At 40.0% G+C, this 21,639-nt stretch overlaps 1 protein-coding gene across 6 annotated transcripts in view; it reads left to right on the forward strand.

Annotated features, from left to right (window-relative positions):
- FYN (FYN proto-oncogene, Src family tyrosine kinase) overlaps nt 1-21,639 on the forward strand; it is a 212,583-nt gene that overhangs the window by 43,497 nt on the left and 147,447 nt on the right. The window contains exon 3 of one of the 6 annotated variants that reach the window (XM_059700667.1): nt 20,214-20,239. The exons of the other annotated variants lie outside the window; for them this stretch is intronic. The gene's annotated coding sequence lies outside the window, so the exon portion shown is untranslated. The remainder of the gene's footprint in view (nt 1-20,213; nt 20,240-21,639) is intronic. 6 annotated transcript variants of the gene reach the window in all.

Raw genomic sequence — 21,639 nt, forward strand, 5'->3', positions numbered from 1 at the left:
GCAGTAGACAGAGTATGTGGGCCTCAGGGGCTTGAGTAAGTCCTGACCGTGCCACTAAAGAGCTGTGTGATGTTGGCTGTGGGGGAAGCCGATAGTCATCAAGTGTAAACTTGCAACTGTGGGGAGTATCTGAAGGTGGGGTACAGGGTGCTGTGAAATACATACAAGAGAATCCCAAATAGGAGCTAGATGAAGAAAGGACATAATTTACCAACTTCTATTTGCTGTTCCCCCTTTGGTCAATATTGGGCAAGGATTGGATAACTCTCAGGTATGCTATGGAGTAGATTCATACTTAATGTAAAAGACTGGACCGGGGAGGAAGATTCCTTCCCATTATTTTATTTTTAATAATTATTTTCAACAAACAAACACAGTCTTTTTGTGTTTGGGGAAGATTTTGTCCTTCTTTAGAAGAATATTCTCAAAAATAGTCCTCTCATACTGGGGGTGGGGGAAACACTCATTTTTTAAAATCTTCACCTGAAGATATGTTTTAGAGATAGGAAGGGAGAGAGAGATGAAAGAGGAGAGAGGGAGAGAGAGAGAGAGAGAGAGAGAGAGAGAGAGAGAGAGAGAGATTAATCAATTGTCTCATGTACACGCCCCGATTGGGAATCCAAACCCACAACCTTATGGTGTATGGGATGTTGCTCTGACCAACTGAGCCACACAGACCAGGGTGGAGGAAACAGTAATTTAAAAAACAAAGTAACTGCCACTGTGCCTACTATACTATTATCACATGAGGGGGAAAAGCTTGATTAATGTATTAAGGTGATGCTTATTGAAAAAAAGTAAATTTGATAATGGGAAAAAGTTTGTACACCCTTTTGGTATTGAAAATGGAATAACCTATAAAACCTATTTATGAAGTTTAGAAGTTGTCACAGTGATCCATAGTGAAGTTTCAGATGTGAGGGAGGCCTCATGAGCAAAATGTCAGCAGTGCTTTTTTCATTTGTAACCCACAAACTGGTAGAACAAAAATCTTTGACAGTTACCGTAATATTTACTGTATTTTCTTGTGTTTGTGTTAATAAATATTGGCTACTAGCCAATCAAAAAACTTTTTTATTATTCAATTGTAACAACAGTGTCAGAGAGGAAAATATAATTAGGTTTTTGTGTTTTCTAGATAGTAAATGTAGCAACAGCAATAACAAGACATAATATAATGTATTTTGAATTTAAAAAAGATTCAGAAACAATTATTTCAGAACCAACAGAGCATGATTTATCAAAGCAGAAAAAAGCACTTGTTTTTTGTTGTTGTTGTTGTTAAGTCTTTTTTTTATAATAGACTTTAATTTTTAGAGCAGTTTTAAGTTCACAACAAAATTGAGAAGGTACTAAGATTTCCATTATGTTCCCTACCCCCACACATGCACAGCCTCCCCCACTGTCAACCTTCAGCATCAGAGTGTTATATTTATTACAACTGATGAACCCACATTGACACATCATTATCACCCAAAGCTCATAGTTTACATATGAATTCACTCCTAATGTTGAGCACTCTATGGGTTTGAATAAATGTATAATGACATGTATATACCATTGCAGTATCATACAGAATATTTTCACTGCCCTAAAAATCCTCTTTGCTCCATCTGTTTATTCTTCTCTCACCCTAATCTCTGGCAACCAATGACTTTTTTACTGTCTCTATAGTTTTGCCTTTTCTAAAATGTATTTGGAATCATACAGTATGTAGCCTTTTCAGATTGTCTTCTTTCACTTAGTTATATGCATTTAAGATTCTTCCATGTCTTTTTGTGGCTTGATAGCCCATTTCTTTTTAGTGATGAATAATATTTCATTGTTTGGATGTCCCACAGTTTATTTATCCATTCACCTCTATTCAACAAAGCTTGGTTGCTTTCAAATTTTGACAATTATGAATAAAGCTGCTATAAACACCCATGCACAAGTTTTTGTGTGACCATAAGTTTTCATTTGTTTGAATAAATACCAAGGAGTATGGTTAAAGACCAAGGAGTGTTTTTTGTTGGAAAATTTGGAAATTGTTTTTTATTATTTTGTGGGGGCCTAGGCCTATTTATATGTACATTTTAGGAAGCCATCACTTCACCTGATGCTTTAACACATGAAAGTCCATTGCTATATCTTGGTTTAAATTTGAGATGGTGAATGACAGATATTTGTATTTTCTCTTATATCACTATATCTCTTGACCCCATGACCATCAAGAGCTCTCTTCACCCAAATTAAAGGAACTTACCAACTTGCTTTTCTGCAAAGGCCGTCCTTTTTTTCTCTTCCTCTTTTCCCACAATCAGGTCTCTGAGTCAGGTTCTTGTCACCTCTCACTTTGGAATCACCTTCTCTGGCCTGGTATTTCAGACTTGTCTTTCAGTCTCCTTGTTCATTGCTGAATATAGACTTCTTGATAGAAGTCATGCAGTTAACCTGGCCCCCTAACTGTAACAAGCATCATGTTCCTCCGGGGCTGAGTGTGGAGTTGCTTCACAGTATCCTGTCACCTCTTTACATAAGCATTCCTTGTGATTTTTTAAAATACTCTTTACTTTGGTATGTATGTCTTCTGTGGTCAAATGAAAATAGAGCTATTAAAGTGAAAATGGAGATATGCTATTCTGTTTTCAGGTTATGGTACAGGTAGAATGAAACATTTTTTGAAGAAAAATCTAGTTACCTATACTTGCATCTCCAGGACAGTATTATAATCTGTATTTTTTTTTTCACAAGTAGTTATAATCTGTGTATTTTTTTTTCATAAGTAGTCTACTAAATGGGGGGGGGGGGGGGCTGACATAAAAAAAACTTTGCCAAATTCATTTGCTTTTGAAATAATCGTTTTATCAGTTTTAATTTTTGAGTAAAAAAAATAGGAGAAGCTTTTAGAATAAGAATTCCTGAAATAGAATAAATCTAATAAGAACTTTTATTTTGTCTAAATTAAGGGTGTGGTACCAAGATCAGGGACTCTTAAGGAGTCTATCTAAGGTTAGAGCAGAAAAGTAATTTCAGAGCTTACACTTTTTAAAAAAATTATTACAGATGCCCCCCTTTTTTCCCCATTGACCCCCTCCACCCAGCCCTCACCCACCCTCAGGCCTTCACCTTACTATTGTCTATGTCCATGGGTTATACATATATGCATCAGAGCTTACTCTTAAAAAAAGGAAAAAAAATGGAGAATTATGTCAAGATTGGAAGCCTGGGTGTCTGAGAGATGGGTGGACCTGAGATTATTTTATAGGAATGAGGAAGGGGCGGTTTGGGAAACTCAGGCTGGGTAGCAGTAATTTGGTGGAGCATATGTGACAAGCTTCTTAGGACAGCAGGAGACCTTGCAGTTGGTTCAGTGTGGGAGATCCAGGCCAGCATTGCTGCTACAGCTCCATGGTGTAATTTAGCAAATAGCCATTGCACTCTGAGTGGCATTTCATGTCCCCTTGCAACACAGTTGGCACCACCTTCTAAGCAAGATGTCAAGTAGAGTTGGCCACTCTGTCAGTGGTAGCCTGGATAGATGCTCCAGGTGAGTCCATGTAGATAACAAAGGACATCATGTTGGGTCTTCAGTGGTCATCATGTTTGATTGGATCAGAGTGGGCAAGCACTCATTCTAAAACAAGGGGCCACGCTGAGGGCTCTGCAGAGGTTCAGAGTGCTGGCAAAGAGGTGCTGAGGTGGGGCCAGGGCTCAGGGTAACATGAAAAATGATGATGATGATGATGATGATGATGATGGTGATGATGATGATGTATACAAAAGAATACATATGCATACAAAGGAGTGCATGTGTGTCAGAAACATGCACACACACACAGAGTAGGGAGAGAGAGACAGGAGTGGAGGGGGAGAGAGAAATACAACGCTTCCCCAAACCCTTTTGCAGCTTAAGAGCTAGAATCTCACTAGTACCTTGGAAGCCCCTATGTATTTCTCCCCAGCCGGACCCCTGTCCCTCAAAAGGAACCATTGTTCTGAATTTTGTGCTCATCATTTCCTGGCTTTTCTGTGTAAGTATGTTTCCCTAAACAATCTATTATTAAGTTCTGTTTGCCTTGGGGCTACAAATAAATGGTAACCTTGTGCCGTTTGCTTTTTTCAGTCAACATTTTCAGAGTCATCCCCATTGATGCATGAAGTGGCATGCATGAAATTCACTGATCTTCACTGCTATATGGTCTTGCATTGCATTGGTATACCACAGTTTATGTATTCAGTCTCCTCTTGATGGACATTTGGGTCATTTCCAATTTTGTGCTATTTAAACAGTGCAGCTATGAACATTCTTACATCCTGCTGTCAACAGTTTCTCCAGGGTAGGTGCCTAAGAGAAGAACTTCTGATTCTTAGAGTATCTGCATCTTCAAGTTTACTGGATAATACCAAATAGTTTTCCAAAGTCATATTTAGACATTCCATTTGACATTCACATGAGTAACAGATTAACTTTTTTTCAGATTAAATTTTAAGAGACGGGAAAGATGAAACGCAGGATTAACTAAATATTGGAGAGAAAAAGATGTCCTCAGTGTCTTACAACTTCCAATCAGAGTGTGGTAGAAAGAACTAGGGATATGAAGAGAAAAGTGTAGGTTTTAAGGAACCACTGTGGGAAGGGAGAAAATCATCTTGCATGAACTACATGTAGTCACATTATCATTAGGGAGGAAATTTTATCTTAGTAGGAAAGAATACCCAGTTCTCTCCATTTTCACTCAGTTTTCTCTGATCAGCAATAATCTTTTGTTATTACTACTAATATATGTATTATTATAGTAATACATATAGTAATAACTAAAGATTATTATTTATCTGGGGAGCAGATAGATGCTGCCAGGCATGCAAGTGTGCTGTTTCTACATCAAACTGATGGTGGCATGGATTCTAATTAAGCTTCCAAAACAGATATCCACCCAGAGGCACACACATATTTCAGAGATTACTTTCCTCCAAACATGAGATTTTTCTGACAGCCATGCTTTGTGTTTATAAATTCAGTAAACTTACACAGGGTTTGTCATTGCTTTCTCTTTTACTTCATAGGGTTTTTTGATGAGAACTTGAAGCTGCTCTGTAAATTGCTCATTCTCTTGACCTGAGAAAAATGGGATTTAGAATAGCAAATTAACTATGAAATATGACCCAGTCCTAGGGGGGAATTTTGGCTTTGTTTGTGAGTTCTGACCACTCTTACATGTAAAGCTGATAGGATTTGTTTTCTTTTCAATGAATTTTCATTCTTCCAAATCTAGATTTTAATGAGGATAATTTCTTTGGTTGGCATGCCTGTGAAAACGAAAGTAGAGCACTAAACCATTAAAAGCATGTGTGCTCTGGAGTCTCAGAAGTGCAGCTTTTTTTAACTTTTTATTTTTGGGTCACCCTTCATTAACATCATTCATCAGATTTATTTGATTCCAGGCCAGAGAGCTCAGCGGTGGGGGCATTTTCAAAACATTTCAGTAATAGTTTTTCATCATCTGTTGATTGGTATTGTCTGTTTGAAACTCTTGGTGGTGACATTACATATTTGGGAAAGCAGCATGTATGCTGGAGGTAACACTTGTGATTTGCCAAAAATTTTTAAAGAAACTCAGTGTTCCAAGATTGAGATCTTATTATGGAAACTACGACATGTCTACTCAGTGGAATATTATCTGTTAGTTAAAATAATGATTATAAAAATTGTTAAATAAGTTGGACAAATGTTTAAGTTGTTAAATAAAAGAAAAGCAGGATACAAAAATGTCTGTGGAATATGATCTTAGTTTTGAAAGCAAAATGCATGTATGGGAAAAGCCTACAAAAATTATGCCAAAATGCTAACAGTTGTATTTGAGATTATAGGATTTTCTTCTCAAGGTTTATTAATGTGGTCATATTACTTTTATAACAAAATTAATTAAAAGGATTAACTTAAGAGAGATCAATCTGGATTTATCTAGCTACTCTACCATTAACCAGCTATTTGACCTTGGGCAATCTAATTAACTGTCTTCCTGGGGAACTAAAGATGTTATATCTACCCCCACAGGGTTGTTGCCAAGTCAAATAAGTTAATATCCCTCTGCCCATGCAAGTAGCTACTATAGTGGTTCCCACCCTTCCCAGTTTCCCCTTCTCTGATGAAACGAGCCTCTCCCAGCACACACCCAGCAGCCATGAGTGATGCTCTTTTAATGTCTCGTTTCTATTTTGTCCAGTTGGGCCTTTCTCTGATCTCAGTAAACACTTTTGACCTCTTGGAACTTCTGTTTTAGTAGTGACAACTGACGGTTATTTTAGAGAAGTGATTGATGAGTAAAAATGCTTGCCCTTATGTGATAAGAAGGGAAGTTTGAAGAACTAGATTCCTAAAAGGCCTACAATTTTTAGCTGTTCAAATATATGTATTTGATTGACAGAAATATGCTTGCTAATTTGAGAACACCCCTTGTTAACATCCCTCGGCTGGTGAGGAGAGAACATGTTATGTGCTTGCTAAACAAGCTGGTGACTTTCTTGACTCTGCCAAGTTCTTCTAAGAGACAGGTACAAATACAGTTCACCCTTGAATAGCACAGGGGTAGGTTCACCGAGTCAAAAATCTGTGTATAACTTTTGAACCTCCCAAACACTTAACTACTGATAGCCTGTTATTGAATGCAAGCCTTACTGATAACATAAAACAGTAAGACATTTTTTATCTGTATGTATTATATACTGTATGTTTACAATAAAGTAAGCTAGAAAAATAAAGAAAATGTTATTTAAAATCACAAGGAAAAGAAAATACATTTATAGTATTTATTGAAAAAAGTTTGCGTATAAATGCAGTTCAAACCTGTGTTGTTCAAGGGTCAACTGTTAAAAGTAAGAGAAGAATTCAACCAGGACCCCCAGGAGCTGTGTGTGAACCTATGATGTTAAATTGAGCTTTTAAGACTTTGGATGATATGAGATGATTATGTTCAGCAGTTGGTGTAAACAGGGACAGAGATGTTTTATGAGGTCTTAATTTATTTGAGCATAAGCTTACTTCAAGTGGGGAGAAGAAAATTAATTCTGTGATAGTAACAGGGGGCTACAGATTGGCCAGACACTGGAAAATGTAATCTTGCCCTGTGTTTAGGGAACACTTTTAGCAAAAGTTCAAAAAAACGAACAGACTGTCAAACTACAGTGGGAAGGGCAGGGAGGGTTGGGGGGTGGGGAGGGGGCGGTTGGTAAGAGATCAACCGAAGGACTTGTATGCATGCATATAAGCATAACCAATGGACACAAGACACTGGGGGGGTAGAGGAGGCCAGGGGAAGGTCAAGGGGGAAAAAGAAAGTAGACATATATAATACTCTTTGTAATACTTTAAGCAATAAAATAAAATTTTTTTAAAAAGTTCAAAAAAAGATGTCTATATTCCCATCTGCTTGGACCAGGACTCAGTATCTGAGGTCTCCCCTAGACTCTTAGACTTAGTCTAAGGCAGGAGTACATTCCTGACCTCCTCAAGGCTAGAATCCAGGTCTCTGAACTCTCAGTTTATGTCTTGTCCAGGAGAGTAGCCTCTGCCTCTGCCTCTGCTTCTGACAGGCCTGATGCTAGTCACTGGACGTATTGAGCCTCAGTTTTGTTATAAGATGTTTCATCTCTAAGGGCCCTTCTAGCTCAAAAGTCCAAAGATTCAGTCATTCTTTTTTTTTTTTTTAATGTATCAGTATCTTGAGAAGTACAAGTATCTTAACCATAGGACATCGACTGTGAATTCTTTTCCCTTAAAAGTTTGAAGCTCTGAATCAGGCCTCTGGTCTTCTGCAGATGGTTTAGTGGAATCAGAAACTTTTTGCTAAAGTCCACAGTTCCTCATGGCCGTCTTATAGCCCTACAAGGGCCCAAAATGGCATGAGATAAGCTGGAGTGCAGCAGCAAGAACTTTCTTGCCAGCGAAACAGGTTGTTATAGCTAGTATTAAGAAAGGGAGAGAGCAAGGACAGGAAATGAAAAGCATAAAGACTTCATGGGAAGAAGTAAAGTAGTCTTTATTTGCAGGCAACATGACAGCTTATGTAGACAAATCCTAAGGAATGTGTAAAACCACTACCAGAAAGAACTAATAAGTGTACTTAGTAAAGTCCCAGGATACAAGGTCAATATACAAAATGAATTGTGTTTCTATGTATTAGCTGCTAATAGGTGTAGCCAGAGAAGCAATTCTATGATTAATACTAACAGAAAAAACAGAAAACAGGAATACACTTAACAAAAACCAGTCAGGTGGTGCTATCTCTGGGGGCATTGGAGAGTGGGTGGACGCTAACAGTCCCAGACAGTTCCCCAGAGTGGACTCTATTTTTGTATCCCTTACCACTTTTCAAGGGGAAAAGCTATATCAACTTGTATAACTGTTGCTTAGCATCATGAAGACATGAATTGTAATGTTAATTTATATTCAATAAGCCAACAGCACTCCTAGGACCATTTCATAATTTATCTGATACCAAGCATATCTTCTTTCCACTTTGGGTGTAGGATGAAGTTCTGACTGATTTACGGGGCTGGATTAAATCTTAGGAATAAGATGTTCACTCAGAAAGTTGTGATTTTTCTTTCTTCTTTGTTCCTACTTCTGCCTAGGGTGTGACGAGGCATTTAATCAATCAGATAGCAGGAGGATCTCTGTAATGAATTTTTACATGCCCTGGTCATTTTAATGTAATCAACCTTCTTTTAAAAGGCTTCATTAAGTCTATTGTTAGGATTGTAAAACTGCCTGAGAGAGACAGGAGGGCTTTTCCCATTTTCAGAATTCAACAGACAGTTTGTTCATTGTACTGCGTTAGGTGAACAGTAATTAAATGGGTTGGGAGAATATGCAATATTTTTTATAGCAATATAGGCATGTCATGTATTTATAGTCATTACTGCACAGCCTACTTGATAACCTCCTTTTGGAAAAAGAATGTCATGACTGTTAAAAGGAGCTCCTGTTTTTGGCAGGTCTTTGAATCTAGTTGTGATATTAGCAGATTCAGATTCCCTTGTATTGAAGTACCTACCATACATACTAAGCCTTTTGCAAGGAAGCTGTATTTGCAAAGTTCCAAATATGCTTTTAACATAACTTAAAAATGTTTGTGTTAAGTATGCTGGCCAATGTCCATAGCCTTTGGAGTGTTAACAACATATCTTAGTTTTGACAAGATGAAAGGAGAATAGCTTTCACAGTCCCTAAATTTGGTAATAAATACTATCTTAGCACCTTATTCTTAATGTGCTCGGACATGGCAGATTTGTCAAGAGATAGGAAATTTCTTATCAAATGTTGAAGATCTTAATACCAACTAAGCCACTGTTCTAGGGCCATTTTGAGGCCCAGATAAAGGCTTGCAATCCTCCAACCAGAAAAATGTCTGGACACATCCACACAAATAGATACAGTATGCTACTTTAGGGGGGTCTCTGGAGCCCTGAATGCTGCTTCCTGGACCCAAAGGCGTGAATCCTTGATATAAATGGAATTGTACAAGCAGCCCCTTCATTCCCATCCTTACCCCGACTCCACGCCTAGTCTCTTTCTTGCCCATGTCTATAAATCTATTCTTATTTACACTTTTTTCTCCATTGGGCATTTTTACTCAATATCCTCATTTAGATATTTAATCTAAATGTGACAGAAACTGAAATCCCTTTTTTACCAACACTGATTTCTAGCTCCTCTCATTATTTCCTTAGCCATTATAGGTCATCATCAACTTCTCCCTCTGCCCTGTCTCCCCAGAAGCTAAGAATAACATGCTCTCTTACTCCATGCATCTAATAGATTGATAATTTTTATCATGTGTTCTATCAAGAGCTACCTCTTCCATCTCTTCTGTTTATCAGCACCACCGTGGTGCAACCCTTAAACGTCTGGCCTTTCTTTAAACTGTCCCAACCTCCTCTCCCCTGTACTCCCTCCCCCCAGAACCACCCTGCCACACATTTAGGACTCTAGTCTGCCTTCTATGTGGTCTGGTCACAAGAGCGCACTTTTACCTTGCCCCTTACCTCCTTGCCCACCTCCAGTAGTTCTTTGTCACTGCACACAGCAAATTCAAAGTTGCCCGCTCCTTCATGTAGGGACTGGCTCTCCTAATCCCATTTCCCACAGAGATTGTTTCTTTCCCCAGGTTCCTTGAATGCCCCTTTCCAGCCACTCCTCTCCCAACTTTCTGCACCACTGACACTCTGCCCCTCCAGGAAGGTGTCTAGGAGAGGCTGGCAGTGTGCTGACAAACAGTGGCTGGGCTTCTGACAGTTTCTGTTCATAAAATCACTGAGCCTGCAGGAAGATGCACTTCCGCATTTCATCTTCTGATGCTGGTCTGGAGGCAGTGACTCTCTATTTGCTTACCAGTGATTGGCCCACTCTGTGTCGTAGCACGGAGCGAGCCACGGGTCCGTCGAAGGAATTGTGCAAAGTACCATGGCACATCTATTTCAGTATTTCGTAGACTCAGCTGGAAGTGACCTTTGATCTCCAACTACCTCATTTGACAGCTGAGCAAGCTGAGAGTCAGGGAGGTTAAATGACTTGTGCAAGGCCAGACAGCAATAAAATCAGCTTTAGAACCTGTTTTCTGACTCCTGGTCTCTCTTGTTGCTACACTGCAAGTGCTCAGTGTATGGTTCTTCTTTTCCCCTTCTCTTTAATCTCTATGCGTATTAGTGCCCAGTAGATATTGGGGCTCTTAACACTTGCCTTAGGTTGTCTGCTGCACCTTAATAAGCCTAAATACTTAATAATTACCTAACATTTTTAAGGAGCAGTCAGTACTTTTCATGTCTTTTCATGTTTTAGATTGAATTTCACCACAAACCAATGAGATAGATTGAGTGGGTATCATTCTCATATATCAGAGGAGAAGAAATAATGACTTGGTTCGAGACCATGCAGCTGATAAGTGATACAGGTGAGGACAGAATGCGATTCTCCTCTATCAGAGGGTGATAGTGAGTTAAAACTGTTTTGAAAATCTGGCTTGAGGCTCTGAAATCTTGCCTTTCTTTATGTAAATGTAAAAAAGCAGGCTTTCCTATTGTCCACCAATTTTCAGTTTAGTAGCTCATTCTACAGTGTGTTCTGAAGCACACCGGTCCCATGAAATGCTCTGTGAGAAATGAATTGTGTGGCAAGATAAGCTGGGAAAGCTGATTGCTGTATATCCTCCTCTGGGGGTTCCCAGTGCACATTAGCATTTAAAGGCTCTGAGAAGTCCTACTGGAAAGAAGACTGCTGGATGTATTTTTTCATTGTGGTCAAATACACATAACATAAAATGTATTATTTGACCATTTTAAAGTTTACAGTTCAGCAATGCTAAGTATATTCACATTGTTGCTCAATCTTCAGCACTCCTTTCACTTGAAAAACTGAAACTCTGTACCCTTAATCAACTCACCCTTCTCCCCTTCCCCACCTTCTGGCAAACACCATTCTACTTTCTGTCTCTATAACTGTGACTATTCTAGGTACCTCATATAAGTGCAGTCATACATATTTCTCTTTTTGTAGCGTAATGTTCTCAAGACTCATCCATGTAGTATCATGTCTTGAGATTTTTCTTCTTTTTAAAGACTGAATAATATTTCAGTCTTTAAACCACATTTGTTTATCCATTCAACCCAGGTTCACACTTGGGTTGCTTCCAACTTCTGGTTATTGGGAATAATGTTGCTTTGAACATGGGTGTACGAATACTAGTATCTCTTCTACCCTATTTCACTAATTTGGGATATATGTCCAGAAGTGGAATTGCTAGATCATTTGGTATTCCAATTTTTAATATTTTGAGGAGCCACTGTTATTTAACGTATTTTTCTACCCAAGTTTCACAAGCTTACTTGATCACAGAATTCCTTTTTCACACCATTCCTTTGAGTATCACACATATGGGTCTCTTTAACACTTGGGGAAATTCTGAGCTCAGTAAGGATTTCCGCTTGTTCCAAGGGGCCAGGCAAGGTTTAGGATGCTGGCCAACAGTTCAGCCACAAAGCTCCCAGCCCAGGGGCAAGGTTGGCGGGATCGGCCCAGGAACTGCAGAAGCACACAGGGTACACAGCAAATGGTAACAGGGTTCTTCTGCTTGAGCCTGATGCTGGAAACTCGGCACTGGTGAAGAGGCTGCTGTGTAGCAATGCCATTTAGCTGCACTGGCTGGACCGGCATGTTTGTTTGACAAGAGCATAAAGAAGAGTGAGCCCTCTTGCCTCTATACCATAAGGGATGAGAATTACTAGAATTCAGAAATCACTGTTTCTTTCATCTCCCTAAAAAGGACAGAATGCCACCTGGTCAAAATCTAAATGGGCTCCTCCACAGGGCTTGCTGCATTGACTCAATCTAATTTGCCTTTAATGTGGTTCCTAAGTAATTGAGGGGTAATTGTAAACGCTATAATTGTGTGAGTAGGTAAAAATTCCAACAGAGTTGATTTACCTTACACAGATAGAAAGCTTATGTGGGGCAATGACAGTAAACTGAGGAAAGACAGTAATCTGTGTACCTCAGATGTCCTGGTGGTCTGCCTGGCTCTAGCTCAGGGGTGGGCAAACTTTTTGACTCGAGGGCCACAATGGGCTCTTAAACTGGACCGGAGGGCCGGAACAAAAGCATGGATGGAGTGTTTGTGTGAACTAATATAAATTCAAAGTAAACATCATTACATAAAAGGGTACGGTCTTTTTTTTTTTTTTTTTTTTTAGTTTTATTCATTTCAAATGGGCTGGATCTGGCCCACGGGCCGTAGTTTGCCCACGGCTGCTCTAGGACCAGCTCAGCGAGCCCCAGCCATTGGTAACCCGGAAGGAGGCACTGCATCCTTGAATACCCGCAATGCCCAGTGTCATTTCTCTATACACTGACTGATTCTAGGGGTGCCTAAAAGAGAACAAACTGAGGAGGTCACTATAGCAGCTGGAGCTTTATCAAGCTGTTTTTGATGTTGATAAGGATGAAGACATGGAGGAACAGAAAACTATGGAGTGGATATGTAATCCCAAAGAGCTTTGAACCACCCTGCAATAGGCCACAGGACACCCAGTCTCTTAGCTTCCTTGACTGAGAGCAGATAATGATACCTCACATTGTGGGATGAGAATTTCATAAGCTCTCTGAGATCCTTAGATGAAAGCGGCTACTGATGCACAAACTATTATTATTATATGAGGCTTTACTCTTCTGTAAATAAATGCTATAGCTTATTTTCTCTGACTCTTGCTTTAATGGGTGCAGATTGGCCACCGCCCACCCAAGCCATTTCCCCAAGATCGAGTTCTTTATGGAGGTACTGAGGTGAAGTGGAAAGAACACGAATAAGGGCTTGGGAAACTGTAATCCCTGGCCAGCCACTTCCCCTCGTGGGGCCTCAGTTTTCTCACTTCTGAGGGGCCCTTTCTAAGTATCTTCTGGCTCTATCAATTTGTGATTTCATCAAAGGTTAAACTAAAAAGAATTCAGCTTCCAATTATAAATATTTACCGAGTGCCTGGTGTGAGCTAGGCGCTATGTGAGGCGCTTGGGTAAATCAGTGCACAAAGCAGCTTACTCTAGTTGGGGGGAAAGGAGAAGAGACAATAGCGGTATATGTTAACACATAAGTTAATTATTTACTTGTTAGAAAGTGGCATGCTCTGTGCAAAAACAAAATAATGTGGTAAGAGGAATTGGGAATACAGGCAGGTGTTTAAAATGTAGCAAAGAGGAGCTTTCCCATCATGAGAGTTGCAGGGATCCTCAAACTTTTTAAACGGGGGGCCAGTTCACTGTCCCTTAGACCGTTGGAGGGCCGGAGTATAGTTTAAAAAAAAACTATGAACAAATTCCTATGCACACTGCACATATCTTATTTTGAAGTAAAAAAACAAAATGGGAACAAATACAGTATTTGTATTTGCTGTGGCCCGCGGGCCGTAGTTTGACGACCTCTGTTAGAGTATCAGCTACATCATTTTTGGGAAGCTGTACTTGAGAGGCATCTCCTGTGGAGATGTTTAGGGAAAGTTTGCTTTTCTTTTTAGAGTCAGGGATATCCTCGATACATGTAGAGGGATTGATCAGGTGATCCTTTTTAAGGCTTTCTTTTTAAATGATTTAGTGGTTTATGCAGGGGCAGCTCCAGAATGTGTGCATGCATGCACATTCATGCATATACACACACATAGGTGTGTGTGTGTGTGTGTGTGTGTGTGCACGCCCACACATACTTCTGAGGAGCAGTACAAGCCAGAGTTGGAAGGACTCAGCTGCTGGCATACTTCCCAGCTCGCTTTTAAAGGGCCAACTGGTGTGCCATAATAATATATAGCCCCCTCCATCCTGCCACTTTACAAGGGAAGAACTGAAACCCAGAAATGCTAGTGACTCACCAGAATCAGTGCATCAGGGATGGATAATGGGACCTGGCTGCCCACCTCACCCTCTGACCATCAGTCACCCGCCTCCCTGTGCCTCCCTGCATTCCTTTCACAATGGGCCACTTCCACTCCCAAGTTTGTGAAATAATAAAACTGACGTAATACCCGCTCTAACCCATATGCATCCAGACCCACACAATCCAGTTTCAGAATGATGTTGGAGTCAAACAAATACTGTCCAGTGACAATAAGTTCCAAATAGCGGATTCTTTACTTGTATTTCTCAGCACAGAGGGGAGAGACTCTGCAGCAGCACTGCAAATCCCTCCTCTCCCCCCTCCCCAGCTTTCCTCACACCCACAGTCCTTAAAACCTTATGATGTTTCTCCCCTGTGGCCCAATTTCTCTTCCACCTTTCCTCCTTATTCTGCATCATAAAATACCCCCCAGCCGGGCCAGGATCATGATTGTCCCCAGACGATGGTGGGCGAGGGGAAGAACCAGGAAGGCAGAACCAGAGTCCGCTTCTGCAGCTGACGGAACAGAGCCTGGGAGCGCATGTTCTTCATCTCCGCTCCTTCGCGCCCTGGTTTACTGCTGTGCTGGGCTAGTCTTTCTCCTATACTACCTCCCAGAATTTAAGCCTCACAGAAATCCTGTGTGGTAGGCCTTGATATCTTCATTTTACTGGTGGAAAAGCTGAAGTCAGAGAAGTCAAGTAACTTGCCTGGCCTCCTGCTATACAGAAAGAATGCTAGGGTTTGAGCCAGGTCTGTCTAGTCATACAGATGTGCTTTCTCCTGTGTGATGCTGTCTCTAAGAACTCCACCTCCCAGAGGCTCCATGTGATTTCAGTTGCCAAATATGTTTGGGTGGGAAGCATAATTGTAAATAAGCTAACTCTCTGGTGTTTGTTTGAGACAGTTAAATCTGTTTTCAGCAAGGATCTTTAAAACGTGGTAGGTAAATGGAAAAGAAGATGTTCTCCCAAAGATTTGTGGAGTGGAATTTTTGTCTTGTTGAGAAGCACAGAGAACAGTCTGGATCTTGCTCAGAGAGATCCCGGGAAGTTCTGTGGACCACTGTTCCCACACATGAGAGACTATCGCTTCCTGGCTCTTGATCTAGCAGGTTACAACCAGCAGAGCTAATGTTGGGCTGGTAATCTGAGGAAATGCCTGCGATGCACAGAGGTGGGAGCTGGGAGGAGCTTTCAAGCATACAGGAAACTTAAACAGTTCCTTTGTCACAAGTATAAAATACAGAGCCTTTATGACAAACACGTTGGTTCAGTGTGTGAATTTGTGAACTTGATACAAATTAGAACCTTAGGGGTCAGGGTATAATGAGTGCCTTTTGTGGCCACCTAATTTTTAGGGCAGGGAGGGGAAGGGGAAGGAACAAGAGACCATAGATTTATGTAAAACATCTAAACCCAAGCAAATACAAAGCAAAATCCACAGTAAGAATGAGAGGGAGTAAGGCAAAAATAGATGAGATAGAGAGTGAACAGGGAAGACAGGCTGGAGCAGAACTATGTAGGAGCTAAAGATAAGGAACATGAGACAGAGAAACGTTCTATAGACAGAAAGACAAAGACACAAGGAACCATAGGCAAGAACCTCACGCAGTGCTAACAAGATGCTGTACAGGGTTCTGTTCTGATCCCTGACAGGGTCCAGGCTTTACCCCAAATTTCAATAGACAGTTAAGCCTAGTGTGTGGAGAGCTTTCACCTGAGTTCCCTTTTCACATGCCTGAAATTGCATTAGTTGGGTCAGGAGGAAAATTCTTTGAAAGTGGGAACACTAATATCTGTCATCATCCAAATTGCCCCTTAATCAACTGTGAGGACCAGGGCAAAATGAATGAACTTAAAATAGATTCTATGGCAATGACCCGCCCAATGATGTTATCACAAATGAGTCATCACCAAATAGATTCTTCGAATCTTATAATAGATGTTTTTCAATTTTCAGAAGTTTGCAATAAAATTTTTTTAAAGACCATGCACTCACATAAGAAAATTGCATGTTGATACCCTTCCTTTGTGGAGATGCTATGATTTTCCAGCTATTTTCCCAGTTAGAAATGGCATTTGACTTCTGAATGTTCTGTACCATAGTTGGTGACTTTATGAACTTCTGGCTTTCAGTTCTTGAGGCACAGTGATCTGATGAACTGATTAAAATAGCATTCTAATGCAATTGTTGGGTGTGTTGTTATAATATAAGTCAGATGCAAATGGGAAGTTCTTTCCGGAGGAAATTTGATAAACTGAAAGTCAACTTGAATGTTTATATATTTTCTGTGAGAATTTCTTGTCCTTCCTCATGTTTTTCTTTTTTAAAATAACCTCTATTTTGTGCTTCCCACCCAAACACATACCCTTGTAACAGTTAGCTGAGTTCTGTCATGTAACATGATACAAGAGTTTCAATTAAATGTTTAGCAGCAGAGTATGTGAGTGCATCAACTCTTAAAGGAAAGCAAAATCAGCCCTTTTTAGTTAAATACTGGATATTTAAAAAATAAGGAAGATTTCATTATTTTATGGCCGATTAATATTCATTCCATTGTACATATGGACCACAGCTTTTTTATCCACTCATCTGTTGATGGGCACTTGGGTTGCTTCTATATCTTGGCTATTGCAAATAATGCTGTGATGAACTAATGCATATGCTTTAGAGTTCATGTTTTCAGCTTCTTTAGATACATACCCAGAAGTAGAATCACTGAGTCATAAGGTAGTCCCATTTTTAGTTTTTTGAGGAACCTCCATACTGTTTTCCATCATGGCTACACCAATCTGCATTTCCACCAACAGTGCACAAGGGTCCTCTTTTATCCACATCCTTGCCAACACTTGTTGTTTGTTGATTTATTGATGATAGCCATTCTCCTAGAGAGCATTATTCTAAGGAAATAAGTCAGTCAGAAAAAGACAAATTCCACTTATATGTGGAATCTAAAGAACAATATAAATGAACAAACAAAACAGAAACAGACTGATGGTTGCCAGAGGGAAGGGTGCTTGGGGGATGGGGTGAAAAAGGTGAAGAGATTGAGAAGTACAGATTGATAGTTAAAAATAGCCATCAGGATATAAAGTATAACATAGGAAATATAGTCAATAACATTGTAATAACTATGTATGGTACCAGGTAGGTACTGGAAATATTGGGGGGAATACTTTGTAAAGTATATGATTGTCTAACCACTATGCTGTACACATGAAACTAATACAAAATAATGTTGATGTAAACTATAATTTAAGAAGTATTTTTTAATAAAAATTAAGAAAGAGAGGTGGTCTTTATCCATCATTTCTTTGCCCTTAGCATGTGAAAACTTAAAAAGAAAGAGAGAGAGAAAGAATAAAATTCTTACTTGACATTTTCTCCTCAATTTCAAACTTGTAAAGAGTCACAATGTGAGAGGTGGCCCACAGACATATTTTCCCTATTCCAGTGTTTTTTTAAAATTCAGTCTAGTATTTGAAAGTCAGAATATTCACATTTTTAAAAATTCAGATTTATGGCTTCTCTTTAAAAATCTTTGCCTCTTAGTAGCCATTGGTGGGGCTGGAGCTGAGAAGCACTCATCCTGTCAGTGGTTCCTAGGCAGTCTGTCTGGTTCTTCCTGGGTCCCCAAACCCACAGTTTGTGGCCACAAGTGTTGGTTGTAACTCATGATCACTTGTGTACTATTGATATTTGCAAAATGAACAAGTATTCTCCTGTACTCATTTGGCAACATGAAAAACCAGAGACAGCAACATAATTTTCTTGCTCCCAGTTCACTTTGCTCATGCAAGTTGCCTATCCTGTGGTATTTAATCTGCACTCCATGCTCACCCTCCTGTAGTCTCCATTCCACTGAGACAGCCACATGCCAATTAGAAAGTCCTCCTGCTTCCTAAAATTCGCTTTCTGGCGTCCTCCTCCTCCACCTCTGTTAAAAGGTCTTGATTGACTAGCCCTCCCTCTCAATACTTCCCAAGTGGCTTTCACCCCTTTCTGAATTTCCTTCTCCTTCTTGCTCAGTTTTCAGTCTGCTTTGCTGGCTGCCCCTCCACTGTCTGCTTCAATTAATATTATTTCTTCCTTATTGAAATACTAGAGGCCCAGTGCACAAATTTGTGCACCAGTGGGGTCCCTCGGCCTGGCCTGTGGGATTGGGCTGAAACCGGCTTTCCAACATCCCCCGAGGGGTCCCGGATTGCGAGAGGGCACAGGCCAGGCCAAGGGACCCCATCAGTGCACGATCAGGGCCAGAGAGGGGCACGGGAGGTTGGCCAGCCCGGGAGGGAACACAGGAGGGCTCCAGGGCATGTCCGCCCGTCTCACTCAGTCCCAACCAGCCAAACCCCAGCAGTAAGCTAACCTACCAGTCAGAGCATCTGCCCCCTGGTGGTCAGTGCATGTCATAGCGACTGGTTGACTGGTTGACTGTATGCCCCCCTAGTGGTCAGTGCATGTCATAGCGAGCAGTTGAACGGCCTTAGTATATCATTAGCATATTATACTTTGATTGGTTGAACAGATGACCGGACACTTAGCATATTAGGCTTTTATTATATAGGATTACATGAACATATAGATATGTTTTAATTCGGATGATAACAAAGGTATATAAAGTAAAAAGATAGTTTTTATTTCATTTATTTATTTATTTATTTATTTATTTATTTATTATCATTGTCATTTCCACTCTTCTTCCCAGAGGTAACTAATCATGGTTAACCTCTGGATGAGCCTCTTTTTCTAACCCTTTTCCATACAATCTGATCTGTTTGTTGTTGTTTAACATACATAAGATCATTTTGTAGATACTGCTTCTTGACCGGGAGATGACCCTGGTCAGTATAAACAGATCTTTACCTTGTCCATTTTATGATCCTCCAGCTTCTTAAATGCTGTTGTTTTCTAGCATAGCACATTGAATAAGTACAGCACTTGACAATGTTGTTTCTATGGTTGTGTGTGTGTTTTCCCTAAGACTCTTAGCTGGTAGAGACAGTGTCTTTTCATATTCCGCTATCTGTAAAAGCACCCTCAGTACATACTTAGTGAGTGAATGGATGAATGTTGGTATTTTTGTCTACTCCATTATATTGTTATAATTTATATTATACCTTAAGTTACACCATAGTTTAAATCCAAGCTAAAATATCCTAAGCTCTATAGTAAATATGGTGTTAGTTTAATTACTGTAAGGTGCAATTAATCTATTTCTCAGGTCATTTCCTAACAATAATATTAATTTTTCTTCCTCCATTAAGATTACTCTACTATGCAAAAGAGAATTCTGTATACCACTTGTTTTAGTTGGGAGAAGTATTGGTGGCTGGTTATTTTTGTTTTGTGTTTTTTAAATACATGTGTTTTGGCATTTTTCCAAGGCAGATAGTATTTTGTGTGCAATTCATTCTTCATAAAGAAACAGTTATCTCTACAGAAAATATAAATGTATAATGGTTGTATAAACAGAATTGACTTAATACAACATCTCTTCAGTAGGAAAATAGTTGGGGTTTATGAAGTGAGCCTTGTATGATACAATTTGAGCTCTTGGCTGAGGTCAATTTGAGCATGCTGCTGCTCATAGCCCCGATTTAAGGAGAAACCAATGAAAACAGCTATCATCTGATCACTGTGGAATATCACCCAAGCTGTGTCACAACTGTGTAATGTTCCTGGGTTTGTGGGATGAAGAAAATAGCACTTGGTGTTTGGAATTTATCCTTAAGCTGTTTTTGTCAGGGCTGGATGAGTTTCTTGCTTCTGAGTTGAAATGAGACTTTTAAATACTCTTAATAACTCTTTCTTCAGCAGACCCTCTGGAGAAGACACCCAGGGTGAGTGTGTGGAAATGTTATTTTAACGTTTTAATTGTGTATAAAAAAGATGGGGGGGGGGGTAAGACTAACCTATCATTAGTAATGCTCTGAAATCAGTTGGTCACTAACTGTCCATATCATGCCATGAACTCATGCAGTTGGAGAAATGAGTAAACAATACAAATTAGAAAATAAAGAAGCAGGAAAATGGGAGTGGCATAAAAGCTCTGCAATGCATATGTATCTGTTAAACTAATTAAAATTCTTCCCAGGGGGTTGCTGGGATGGCTAAAACTCAATTTAATCTGGGTAAGGTCTTGGGAAAGGTGGTTCAAGTGCTGTTTTAAAGGAAAGGTTCAGAGGGGAAAGAATATTTAAATTCAGAAGACTGTCATCAAACAACAATTTATGATCTAGTCGGAAACTGAAAGTGAATTCAGATAATAGGCTTTAAATACTGGCATAAGAGTTTGAATGACTTTGACAGGGAACAGAAATTAATTAAAATGAATGGACCCATACTGATATATTTGTAAATGGTACTATAGTTTACTGACTCCCTTTGAGGATGTTATTTTTCCTGTATTAAAACTTGATGAGCTATAAGCCTTTGTGAAGACCGAATGAATCTCCAGGGTTGGTGGTGGTAGCCTGCCTAGATGTAGGAGATGAGGGAGGAGAGATGAGACAACACTCATTCTGAGTGTCTGGGCCTGGGAGGATATCTGTGCCTCTGACTAAAATGAGCAAGCACAGAGGTACAATTTGGGCAGAAGATAATCAAACATAGCCAAGACTCAGGGACAACACTGACGGTGTTAAACTCTAGAGAACAAGGGAGGTTACTTGGTGGTGAACTTTACAAGAACACTTTTGTCGCCTGATGAGTTTGAGAGCCAGAATCCTGGTAGGGAGTTGCGGGGTGGGACAGAGTTAGGCAAGAGAGGGAACTGATGGACGAAAGGTAAAAGCAAGGGAAAGAAGTAACTGACAGGGGAAAAATGAGTATCAAATGATATTTGTAAAGCATGGTGCTGCCACAATGCTACCATTTAGAGAAACAGGAGCACGACAGCATGAGATCATGTTTTGAACTGTTTATTTGCAGTTTGTTGAGTTTTCTATCCCTCAGGAAATAGCTGTGGCTCAGATACAGACAGCTCTGGGTAGACGAGGCACATGACAGTAACATCAGGGAAAACTAGTCATCAGTGGCCGCAGCCAGGCGAAAGATCAAGTACTCGGGGCCATGGTCTGGGCTCCTTTCTCGGGAGGCCCGTGGGCATTGAACAGTACAGACCCTAGGCTGGCCGTGCATCTTGTAAATGAGTGGTACAGCATCCAACAAACGTGATTACAAACGGTCACCACCACTGAAAACACAACTCAAAGCTCATCCCCAGTAGGGTTGTCTTCAT

This window comes from Myotis daubentonii, chromosome 6 (genome assembly GCF_963259705.1).
Source record: "Myotis daubentonii chromosome 6, mMyoDau2.1, whole genome shotgun sequence".
Classification (NCBI taxonomy): domain Eukaryota; kingdom Metazoa; phylum Chordata; class Mammalia; order Chiroptera; family Vespertilionidae; genus Myotis; species Myotis daubentonii.